At 65.0% G+C, this 11496-nt stretch overlaps 1 protein-coding gene across 1 annotated transcript in view; it reads right to left on the minus strand.

Annotated features, from left to right (window-relative positions):
• PPP6R2 (protein phosphatase 6 regulatory subunit 2) overlaps positions 1 to 218 on the minus strand; it is a 210669-nt gene extending 210451 nt beyond the window's left edge. Inside the window, exon 1 of the mRNA XM_075599251.1 lies at positions 87 to 218. The gene's annotated coding sequence lies outside the window, so the exon portion shown is untranslated. The remainder of the gene's footprint in view (positions 1 to 86) is intronic.
• Positions 219 to 11496: the final 11278 nt, after the last annotated feature.

Genomic DNA, 11496 nt, shown 5'->3' on the forward strand with positions numbered 1-11496 from the left:
TCACACAGAGTGACACACACACACAGAGTGACACACACACAGTGACACACACACACACACTGACACACACACACAGTGACACACACCTGTCCGCTCCGCTCTCCGGGCTCCATGTCCCCGGTTCTAGGTTCGGTTCTGGATCCCGGGCTCCGGTCACACAGGCAGAGGCTCCGTTACCTCCGCAAGATGGCGGCCACGGGGGGCGGGGCCTGAGAGAGGGGGCGGGGCTTGAAGTGGGGTCTGCGAGAAGGGGCGGGGCCTAATCGAGGGGAGCCCGTTATACGGGCGTGGCCTGAGACAGGGGCGGGGCCTTAGAGAGGGGAGAGGGGGTGAGAGAGACATGGGGGGTGGAGAGGGGGTGAGAGAGAGAGATGGGGTGGGGAGGGAGATGGGGTGGGGTGGGGAGGGAGATGGGGTGGGGTGGGTGGTGGGGAGGGAGATGGGGTGGGGTGGGGTGGGGAGGGAGATGGGGTGGGGTGGGGAGGGAGATGGGGTGGGGAGGGAGATGGGGGGGGTGGGGAGGGAGATGGGGGTGGGGTGGGAGGGGGGGTGGGGGGGAGGTAGATGGGGGTGGGGTGGGAGGGGGGGGTGGGATGGGGAGGGAGATGGGGGGGGGGGTGGGGAGGGAGATGGGGGGGGGGTGGGGAGGGAGATGGGGGGGGGGTGGGGAGGGAGATGGGGGGGGGGTGGGGAGGGAGATGGGGGGGGGTGGGGAGGGAGATGGGGGGGGTGGGGAGGGAGATGGGGGGGGGGGGGGGAGGGAGATGGGGGGGGGGGGGGGGAGGGAGATGGGGGGGGGGGGGGGAGGGAGATGGTGGGGGGGGGAGGGAGATGGGGGGGGGGGGGGAGGGAGGGGGGGGAGGGAGATGAGGGGGGGGGGAGGGAGATGGGGGGGGGGGGGGGGGGGGGGAGGGAGATGGGGGGGGGGGGGGAGAGGGAGATGGGGGAGGGAGATGGGGTGGGGGGGGGGGGGAGGGAGATGGGGGGGGGGGGTGGGGAGGGAGATGGGGGTGGGGAGGGAGGGGGGGAGGGAGATGAGGGGGGGGGGAGGGAGATGGGGGGGGGGGGGGGAGGGAGATGGGGGGGGGGGTGGGGAGGGAGATGGGGGGGGGAGGGAGATGGGGGGGGGAGGGAGATGGGGGGGGGGGGGAGGGAGATGGGGGGGGGGAGGGAGATGGGGGGGGGGGAGGGAGATGGGGGGGGGGAGGGAGATGGGGGGGGGGGGAGGGAGATGGGGGGGGGGAGGGAGATGGGGGGCGGTGGGGAGGGAGGGGGGGGAGGGAGATGAGGGGGGGGGAGGGAGATGAGGGGGGGGGAGGGAGATGGGGGGGGGGGGTGGGGAGGGAGATGGGGGGGGGGGGGTGGGGAGGGAGATGGGGGGGGGAGGGAGATGGGGGGGGGGGGAGGGAGATGGGGTGGGGGGGAGGGAGATGGGGGGGGGAGGGAGATGGGGTGGGGGGGAGGGAGATGGGGGGGGAGGGAGATGGGGTGGGGGGGGAGGCAGATGGGGTGGGGGGGAGGGAGATGGGGAGGGTGGTGGGGTGGGGGGGGAGGGAGGTGGGGTGGAGGGGGAGGGAGATGGGGTGGAGGGGGGGAGGGAGATGGGGTGGAGGGGGGAGGGAGATGGGGTGGAGGGGGAGGGAGATGGGGTGGAGGGAGATGGGGTGGAGGGAGATGGGGTGGAGGGTGGAGGGAGATGGGGTGGAGGGAGATGGGGTGGAGGGGGGAGGGAGATGGGGTGGAGGGGGGAGGGAGATGGGGTGGAGGGGGAGGGAGATGGGGTGGAGGGGGAGGGAGACGGGGTGGAGGGGGAGGGAGACGGGGTGGAGGGGGGAGGGAGATGGGGTGGAGGGGGGAGGGAGATGGGGTGGAGGGGGAGGGAGATGGGGTGGAGGGGGGGAGGGAGATGGGGTGGAGGGGGGAGGGAGATGGGGTGGAGGGGGGAGGGAGATGGGGTGGAGGGGGAGGGAGATGGGGTGGAGGGGGGAGGGAGATGGGGTGGAGGGGGGAGGGAGATGGGGTGGAGGGGGGAGGGAGATGGGGTGGGGGGGGAGGGAGATGGGGTGGGGGGGGAGGGAGATGGGGTGGGGGGGGGAGGGAGATGGGGGGGGGGAGGGAGATGGGGTGGGGGGGGAGGGAGATGGGGTGGGGGGGGGAGGGAGATGGGTGTGGGGGGGGGGGAGGGAGATGGGGTGGGGGGGGGAGGGAGATGGGGTGGGGGGGAGGGAGATGGGGGGGGGGAGGGAGATGGGGTGGGGGGGGAGGGAGATGAGGGGGAGGGGGAGGGAGATGAGGGGGAGGGAGATGGGGTGGGGGGGAGGGGGAGGGGGAGGGAGATGGGGGGGAGAGAGAGATGGGGTGGGGGGGAGAGAGATGGGGTGGGGGGGAGTGAGATGGGGTGGGGGAGAGAGATGGGGGGGGAGAGAGATGAGATGGGGGGGAGAGAGATGGGGGGGGAGAGAGATGGGGGGGGAGAGAGATGGGGGGGAGAGAGATGGGGTGGGGGGGAGAGAGATGGGGGGGAGAGAGATGGGGTGGGGTGGGGGGGAGAGAGTGGGGTGGGGTGGGGGAGAGAGATGGGGGGGGGAGAGAGATGGGGGGGGAGAGAGATGGGGTGGGGGGGGAGAGAGATGGGGGGGAGAGAGATGGGGGGGAGAGAGATGGGGTGGGGGAGAGAGATGGGGGGGGGGAGAGAGATGGGGGGGGGAGAGAGATGGGGGGGAGATGGGGGGGGAGAGAGATGGGGTGGGGGAGAGAGATGGGGGGGGGAGAGAGATGGGGTTGGGGGGAGAGAGATGGGGGGGAGAGAGATGGGGGTGGGGAGAGAGATGGGGTGGGGGGGGGAGAGAGATGGGGTGGGGGGGGGAGAGAGATGGGGTGGGGGGGGGAGAGGGGTGGGGGGGAGAGAGATGGGGTGGGGGGGAGAGAGATGGGGTGGGGGGAGATGGGGTGGGGGAGAGATGGGGGTGGGAGAGAGATGGGGGTAGATGGGGTGGTGGAGAGATGGGGTGGGAGGGAGATGGGGTGGGAGAGAGATGGGGTGGGGGAGAGATGGGGTGGGGGAGAGTGGGGGTGGGGGAGAGAGATGGGGGGGGAGAGAGATGGGGGGGGGGGAGAGATGGGGGGGAGAGAGATGGGGTGGGGGGGGGGAGAGAGATGGGGTGGGGGGGGGAGAGAGATGGGGGGGAGAGAGGTGGGGGAGAGGGGTGGGGGGGAGAGATGGGGTGGGGGGAGAGAGATGGGGGGGGGGAGAGAGATGGGGTGGGGGGGGAGAGAGATGGGGTGGGGGGAAATGGGGTGGGGGAGAGATGGGGTGGGAGAGAGATGGGGGTAGATGGGGTGGGAGAGAGATGGGGTGGGAGGGAGATGGGGTGGGAGAGGGTGGGGGGGGGAGAGAGATGGGGTGGGGGTGAGAGATGGGGGGGGTGAGAGATGGGGTGGGGGGAGAGATGGGGGGGGGAGTGAGATGGGGTGGGGGGGAGAGAGATGGGGTGGGGGGGGGGGGAGAGTGATGGGGGGGAGAGAGATGGGGGTGGGGGGTGAGATGGGGGTGGGGGTGAGATGGGGTGGGGGGTGGAGAGAGATGGGGGGGGGGGGGGAGTGATGGGGTGGGGGGGGGAGTAGATGGTGTGGGGGGGGGTGAAGATGGGGTGGGGGGGGTGAGGGGTGGGGGGGAGAGAGATGGGGTGGGGGGTGAGAGATGGGGTGGGGGGGGGAGAGATGGGGTGGGGGGGGAGAGTGATGGGGTGGGGGGGAGAGTTGGGGTGGGGGGAGATGGGGGGGTGATGGGGTGGGAGAGAGATGGGGGTTGATGGGGTGGGAGAGAGATGGGGTGGGAGGGTGTTGGGGTGGGAGAGTGATGGGGTGGGGAGAGTGATGGTGGGAGAGAGAATGGTGGGGGTGTGATGGGGTGGGGGGGGGGGATGGGGTGGGGGGGGTGGGGTGGGGAGAGTGATGGGGTGGGAGAGATGGGGGAGATGGGGTAGGGAGAGATGGTGTGGGAGAGAGATGGGGTGGGAGAGAGATGGGGGGAGATGAGATGGGGTGGGAGACAAATGGGGTTGGAGACAGATGGGGTGGGAGGAGATGGGGGAGATGGGGTGGGAGAGTGTTGGGGGGGAGATGGGGTGGGGTAGATGGGGGAGGTGAGATGTGGGAGTTAGATGGGGGGTGGTGGGATGGGGGAGATGGGGTGGGAGAGAGATGGGGGGAGATGGGGTGGGGGGAGATGGAGATGGGTTGGGAGTTGGATGGGGAGGAGATGGGGTGGGAGATGGGGTGGGAGAAGATGGGGTGGGGAGAGTGGAGATGAGGTGGTGGGAGAGAGTGAGATGTGGGGGGAGATAGATGGGGGAGATGGTGTGGAGGAGATGGGGGGGAGATGGGTGGAGAGAGATGGGGGAGATGGTGGGGGAGAGAATGGGTGGGAGATGAGATGGGTGGGGAGAGATGGTGGAGAGGGGTGGGGTGTGGGGGGAGATGGGAGGGGGGGGTGTGGGGGTGTGGGGTGGGGAGGGGGGTGGGGGTGTGGGGGGGGATGGGTGGGGAGAATGGGGTGGATGGGTGGGGGAGATGGGGGGAGATGGGGATGGGGGGAGAGATGGGGAAGAGATGGGAGGGAGGGATGGCGGAGAGAGATGGGGGAGATGGGAGATGGGGGGGGAGATCTGATGGGGTGGGAGAGAGATGGGGTGGGGAGAGAGATGAGATGTGGGGGAGGAGATGGGGGAGATGGTGTGGAGGAGATGGGGGAGATGAGCTGGGTGAGAGTGGGTGTGGGGGGTGGAGATGGGGGGAGATGGGGTGGGGAGATGGGTGAGAGATGAGATGGGTGGGTGAGGATGGGTGGGAGAGGGGTGGGGTGTGGGGGGGATGGATGGGGAGGTGTGGGGGTGTGGGGGGTGTGGGGTGGGGAGTGGAATGGGGGGAGTTGGGTGGGAGAAAATGGGGGAGGTGGGTGGGAGAGAGATGGGGAAACAGATGGGGGGGGGAGAGATGGCGGAGAGAGATGGGGGAGATGGGGAAATGGGGGGGAGATCAGATGGGGTGGGAGAGAGATGGGGAGAGAGTGATGGGGATGGGTTGGGGTGTGTGGGAGGTGTGGGTGGGGTGGGGTGGGGGTGGGGAGGGGGGTTGGGGTGGGGTGCGATGGGGGGGGTGGGGTTGGGGGGGGAGTGGGGTGGAGTGGGGGGGGGTGGAGAGAGAGGGGGGAGATGGTGTGGGGAGTGTTGGGGGGAGATGGGGTTGGAGAGAGATGGTGGAGATGGGGTGGGAGAAATCGGGGGAGATGGGGTGGGGGGTGGGATGGGTGGGGGGAGATGGGGTGGGAGAGAATGGGGGGAGATGGGGTTGGGAGAGGGGTGGGGTAGGAGAGAGATGGGGGAAATGGGGGGGAGAGAGATTGGTGGGAGATAGATTGGGGAGGTGAGTTGGAGTGGGAGAGAGATGGGGGGGGTGGGGAGGGTGGGATATGTTATTTTGGGGAGTTGCAAGGTGGGAGAGAGATGGTGGGAGATGAGATGGGGTGGGAGATGGGGGGCGAGAGATGGGGTGGGGGAAGATGGGGTGGGACAGAGATGGGGTGGGAGAGAAATGGGGGGAGATGGGGTGTGGGGGAGGAGTGGGTGTGGTCTCCTGCGCCTCCCCCTGCAACTCCCGTGCCTCCCCTGCAACTCCCGTGTCTCCCCCTGCAACTCCCATGCCTCCCCCTGCAACTCCCGTGCCTCCCCCTGCAACTCCCGTGTCTCCCCCTGCAACTCCCGTGCCTCCCCCTGCAACTCCCATGCCTCCCCCTGCCAACTCCCATGCCTCCCCCTGCAACTCCTGTGCCTCCCCCTGCAACTCCCATGCCTCCCCCTGCAACTCCCGTGCCTCCCCCTGCAACTCCGTGCCTCCCCCTGCAACTCCCATGTCTCCCCCTTGCAACTCCCGTGCCTCCCCCTGCAACTCCCATGTCTCCCCTTGCAACTCCCGTGCCTCCCCCTGCAACTCCCATGCCTCCCCCTGCAACTCCCATGCCTCCCCCTGCAACTCCCGTGCCTCCCCCTGCAACTCCCGTGCCTCCCCCTGCAACTCCCATGTCTCCCCCTGCAACTCCCGTGCCTCCCCCTGCAACTCCCGTGTCTCCCCCTGCAACTCCGTGACGTCACTATGTGCATTATTTCCAGCGCCTATTTAATGTAAGATAATGTAAATATACAGAGCATCCGTTCCCATCCTGACCAACGCCGGGATCCGTTCCCATCCTGACTAACGCCGGGATCCGTTCCCATCCTGACTAACGCCGGGATCCGTTCCCATCCTGACTAACGCCGGGATCCGTTCCCATCCTGACTAACGCCGGGATCCGTTCCCATCCTGACTAACGCCGGGATCCGTTCCCATCCTGACTAACGCCGGGATCCGTTCCCATCCTGACTAACGCCGGGATCCGTTTCCATCCTGACTAACGCCGGGATCCGTTCCCATCCTGACTAACGCCGGGATCCGTTCCCATCCTGACTAACGCCGGGATCCGTTTCCATCCTGACTAACGCCGGGATCCGTTTCCATCCTAACGCCGGGATCCGTTCCCATCCTGACTAACGCCGGGATCCGTTTCCATCCTGACTAACGCCGGGATCCGTTTCCATCCTAACGCCGGGATCCGTTCCCATCCTGACTAACGCCGAGATCCGTTCCCATCCTGACTAACGCCGGGATCCGTTCCCATCCTGACTAACGCCGGGATCCGTTTCCATCCTGACTAACGCCAGGATCCGTTCCCATCCTGATGCCGGGATCCGTTCCCTGACTAACGCCGGAAATCCGTTCCCATCCAGACTGGGATCCGTTCCCTGACTAATGCCGGGATCCGTTCCCATCCAGACTGGGATCCGTTCCCTGACTAACGCCGGGATCCCTTCCCATCCTGACGCCGGGATCCGTTCCCTGACTAACGCCGGGATCCGTTCCCATCCTGACTAACGCCGGGATCCGTTCCCATCCTGACTAACGCCGGGATCCGTTCCCATCCTGACTAACGCCGGGATCCGTTCCCATCCTGACTAACGCCGGGATCCGTTCCCATCCTGACTAACGCCGGGATCCGTTCCCATCCTGACTAACGCCGGGATCCGTTCCCATCCTGACTAACGCCGGGATCCGTTCCCATCCTGACTAACGCCGGGATCCGTTCACATCCTAACGCCGGGATCCGTTCCCATCCTGACTAACGCCGGGATCCGTTCCCATCCTGACTAACGCCGGGATCCGTTTCCATCCTGACTAACGCCGGGATCCGTTTCCATCCTAACGCCGGGATCCGTTCCCATCCTGACTAACGCCGGGATCCGTTCCCATCCTGACTAACGCCGGGATCCGTTTCCATCCTAACGCCGGGATCCGTTCCCATCCTGACTAACGCCGGGATCCGTTTCCATCCTGACTAACGCCGGGATCCGTTTCCATCCTAACGCCGGGATCCGTTCCCATCCTGACTAACGCCGGGATCCGTTCCCATCCTGACTAACGCCGGGATCCGTTTCCATCCTGACTAACGCCATGATCCGTTCCCATCCTGATGCCGGGATCCGTTCCCTGACTAACGCCGGAAATCCGTTCCCATCCAGACTGGGATCCGTTCCATGACTAATGCCGGGATCCGTTCCCATCCAGACTGGGATCCGTTCCCTGACTAATGCCGGGATCCCTTCCCATCCTGACGCCGGGATCCGTTCCCTGACTAACGCCGGGATCCGTTCCCATCCTGACTAACGCCGGGATCCATTCCCATCCTAATGCCAGGATCCGTTCCCATCCTAACGCCGGGATCCGTTCCCTGCCTAACGCCGGGATCCGTTCCCATCCTGCCTAACGCCAGGATCCGTTCCCATCCTGACTAACGTTGGGATCCGTTCCCATCCTGACTAACGCCGGGATCCGTTCCCATCCTGACTAACGCCGGGATCCGTTCCCATCCTGACTAACGCCGGAATCCGTTCCCATCCTGACTAACGCCGGGATCCGTTCCCATCCTGACTAACGCCGGAATCCGTTCCCATCCTGACTAACGCCGGGATCCGTTCCCATCCTGATGCCGGGATCCGTTCCCTGACTAACGCCGGAAATCCGTTCCCATCCAGACTGGGATCCGTTCCCTGACTAATGCCGGGATCCATTCCCATCCTGACACCGGGATCCGTTCCCTGCCTAACGCCGGGATCCGTTCCCATCCTGACGCCGGGATCCGTTCCCTGCCTAACGCCGGGATCCGTTCCCATCCTGCCTAATGCCAGGATCCGTTCCCATCCTGACTAACGTTGGGATCCGTTCCCATCCTGACTAACGCCGGGATCCGTTCCCATCCTGACTAACGCCGGGATCCCTTCCCATCCTGACGCCGGGATCCGTTCCCTGACTAACGCCGGGATCCGTTCCCATCCTGACTAACGCCGGGATCCATTCCCATCCTAATGCCGGGATCCGTTCCCATCCTAATGCCGGGATCCGTTCACATCCTAACGCCGGGATCCGTTCCCATCCTGACTAACGCCGGGATCCGTTCCCATCCTGCCTAACGCCGGGATCCGTTCCCATCCTGCCTAACGCCAGGATCCGTTCCCATCCTGACTAACGTTGGGATCCGTTCCCATCCTGACTAACGCCGGGATCCGTTCCCATCCTGACTAACGCCGGGATCCCTTCCCATCCTGACGCCGGGATCCGTTCCCTGACTAACGCCGGGATCCGTTCCCATCCTGACTAACGCCGGGATCCATTCCCATCCTAATGCCGGGATCCGTTCCCATCCTAATGCCGGGATCCATTCACATCCTAACGCCGGGATCCGTTCCCATCCTGACTAACGCCGGGATCCGTTCCCATCCTGACTAACGCCGGGATCCGTTCCCATCCTGACTAACGCCGGGATCCGTTCCCATCCTGACTAACGCTGGAATCCGTTCCCATCCTGACTAACGCCGGGATCCGTTCCCATCCTGACTAACACCGGGATCCGTTCCTATCCTGACTAACGCCGGGATCCGTTTCCATCCTGACGCCGGGATCCGTTCCCATCCTGATGCCGGGATCCGTTCCCTGACTAACGCCGGAAATCCGTTCCCATCCAGACTGGGATCCGTTCCCTGACTAATGCCGGGATCCGTTCCCATCCTGACGCCGGGATCCGTTCCCTGCCTAACGCCGGGATCCGTTCCCATCCTGCCTAACGCCAGGATCCGTTCCCATCCTGACTAACGTTGGGATCCGTTCCCATCCTGACTAACGCCGGGATCCGTTCCCATCCTGACTAACGCCGGGATCCCTTCCCATCCTGACGCCGGGATCCGTTCCCTGACTAACGCCGGGATCCGTTCCCATCCTGACTAACGCCGGGATCCATTCCCATCCTAATGCCGGGATCCGTTCCCATCCTAATGCCGGGATCCGTTCACATCCTAACGCCGGGATCCGTTCCCATCCTGACTAACGCCGGGATCCGTTCCCATCCTGACTAACGTCAGAATCCGTTCCCATCCTGACTAACGCCAGGATCCGTTCCCATCCTGACTAACGCCGGGATCCGTTTCCATCCTGACGCCGGGATCCGTTCCCATCCTGACTAACGCCGGGATCCGTTTCCATCCTGACTAACGCCGGGATCCGTTTCCATCCTGACGCCGGGATCCGTTCCCATCCTGACTAACGCCGGGATCCGTTTCCATCCTGACGCCGGGATCCGTTTCCATCCTGACGCTGGGATCCGTTCCCATCCTGACTAACGCCGGGATCCGTTTCCATCCTGACGCCGGGATCCGTTCCCATCCTGACTAACGCCGGGATCCGTTTCCATCCTGACGCCGGGATCCGTTTCCATCCTGACGCTGGGATCCGTTCCCATCCTGACTAACGCCGGGATCCGTTTCCATCCTGACTAACGCCGGGATCCGTTTCCATCCTGACTAACGCCGGGATCCGTTTCCATCCTGACTAACGCCGGGATCCGTTTCCATCCTGACTAACGCCGGGATCCGTTTCCATCCTGACGCCGGGATCCGTTCCCATCCTGACGCCGGGATCCGTTCCCTGACCAACGCCGAAATCCGTTCCCATCCTGACGCCGGGATCCGTTCCCTGACCAACGCCGAAATCCGTTCCCTGCCTAACGCCGGGATCCGTTCCCATCCTGCCTAACGCCAGGATCCGTTCCCATCCTGACTAACGTTGGGATCCGTTCCCATCCTGACTAACGCCGGGATCCGTTCCCATCCTGACTAACGCCGGAATCCGTTCCCATCCTGACTAACGCCGGGATCCGTTCCCATCCTGACTAACGCCGGAATCCGTTCCCATCCTGACTAACGCCGGGATCCGTTTCCATCCTGACGCCGGGATCCGTTCCCACCCTGATGCCGGGATCCGTTCCCTGACTAACGCCGGAAATCCGTTCCCATCCAGACTGGGATCCGTTCCCTGACTAATGCCGGGATCCGTTCCCATCCTGACGCCGGGATCCGTTCCCTGACTAACGCCGGGATCCGTTCCCATCCTGCCTAACGCCAGGATCCGTTCCCATCCTGACTAATGTTGGGATCCGTTCCCATCCTGACTAACGCCGGGATCCGTTCCCATCCTGACTAACGCCGGGATCCCTTCCCATCCTGACGCCGGGATCCGTTCCCTGACTAACGCCGGGATCCGTTCCCATCCTGACTAACGCCGGGATCCATTCCCATCCTAATGCCGAGATCCGTTCCCATCCTAATGCCGGGATCCGTTCACATCCTAACGCCGGGATCCGTTCCCATCCTGACTAACGCCGGGATCCGTTCCCATCCTGACTAACGCCGGGATCCGTTCCCATCCTGACTAACGCCGGAATCCGTTCCCATCCTGACTAACGCTGGGATCCGTTCCCATCCTGACTAACGCCGGGATCCGTTCCCATCCTGACTAACGCCGAGATCCGTTCCCATCCTGACTAACGCCGGGATCCGTTCCCATCCTGACTAACACCGGGATCCGTTCCTATCCTGACTAACGCCGGGATCCGTTTCCATCCTGACGCCGGGATCCGTTCCCATCCTGATGCCGGGATCCGTTCCCTGACTAACGCCGGAAATCCGTTCCCATCCAGACTGGGATCCGTTCCCTGACTAATGCCGGGATCCGTTCCCATCCTGACGCCGGGATCCGTTCCCTGCCTAACGCCGGGATCCGTTCCCATCCTGCCTAACGCCAGGATCCGTTCCCATCCTGACTAACGTTGGGATCCGTTCCCATCCTGACTAACGCCGGGATCCGTTCCCATCCTGACTAACGCCGGGATCCCTTCCCATCCTGACGCCGGGATCCGTTCCCTGACTAACGCCGGGATCCGTTCCCATCCTGACTAACGCCGGGATCCATTCCCATCCTAATGCCGGGATCCGTTCCCATCCTAATGCCGGGATCCGTTCACATCCTAACGCCGGGATCCGTTCCCATCCTGACTAACGCCGGGATCCGTTCCCATCC

This window comes from Ascaphus truei, chromosome 5 (assembly GCF_040206685.1).
Source record: "Ascaphus truei isolate aAscTru1 chromosome 5, aAscTru1.hap1, whole genome shotgun sequence".
NCBI lineage: Eukaryota > Metazoa > Chordata > Amphibia > Anura > Ascaphidae > Ascaphus > Ascaphus truei.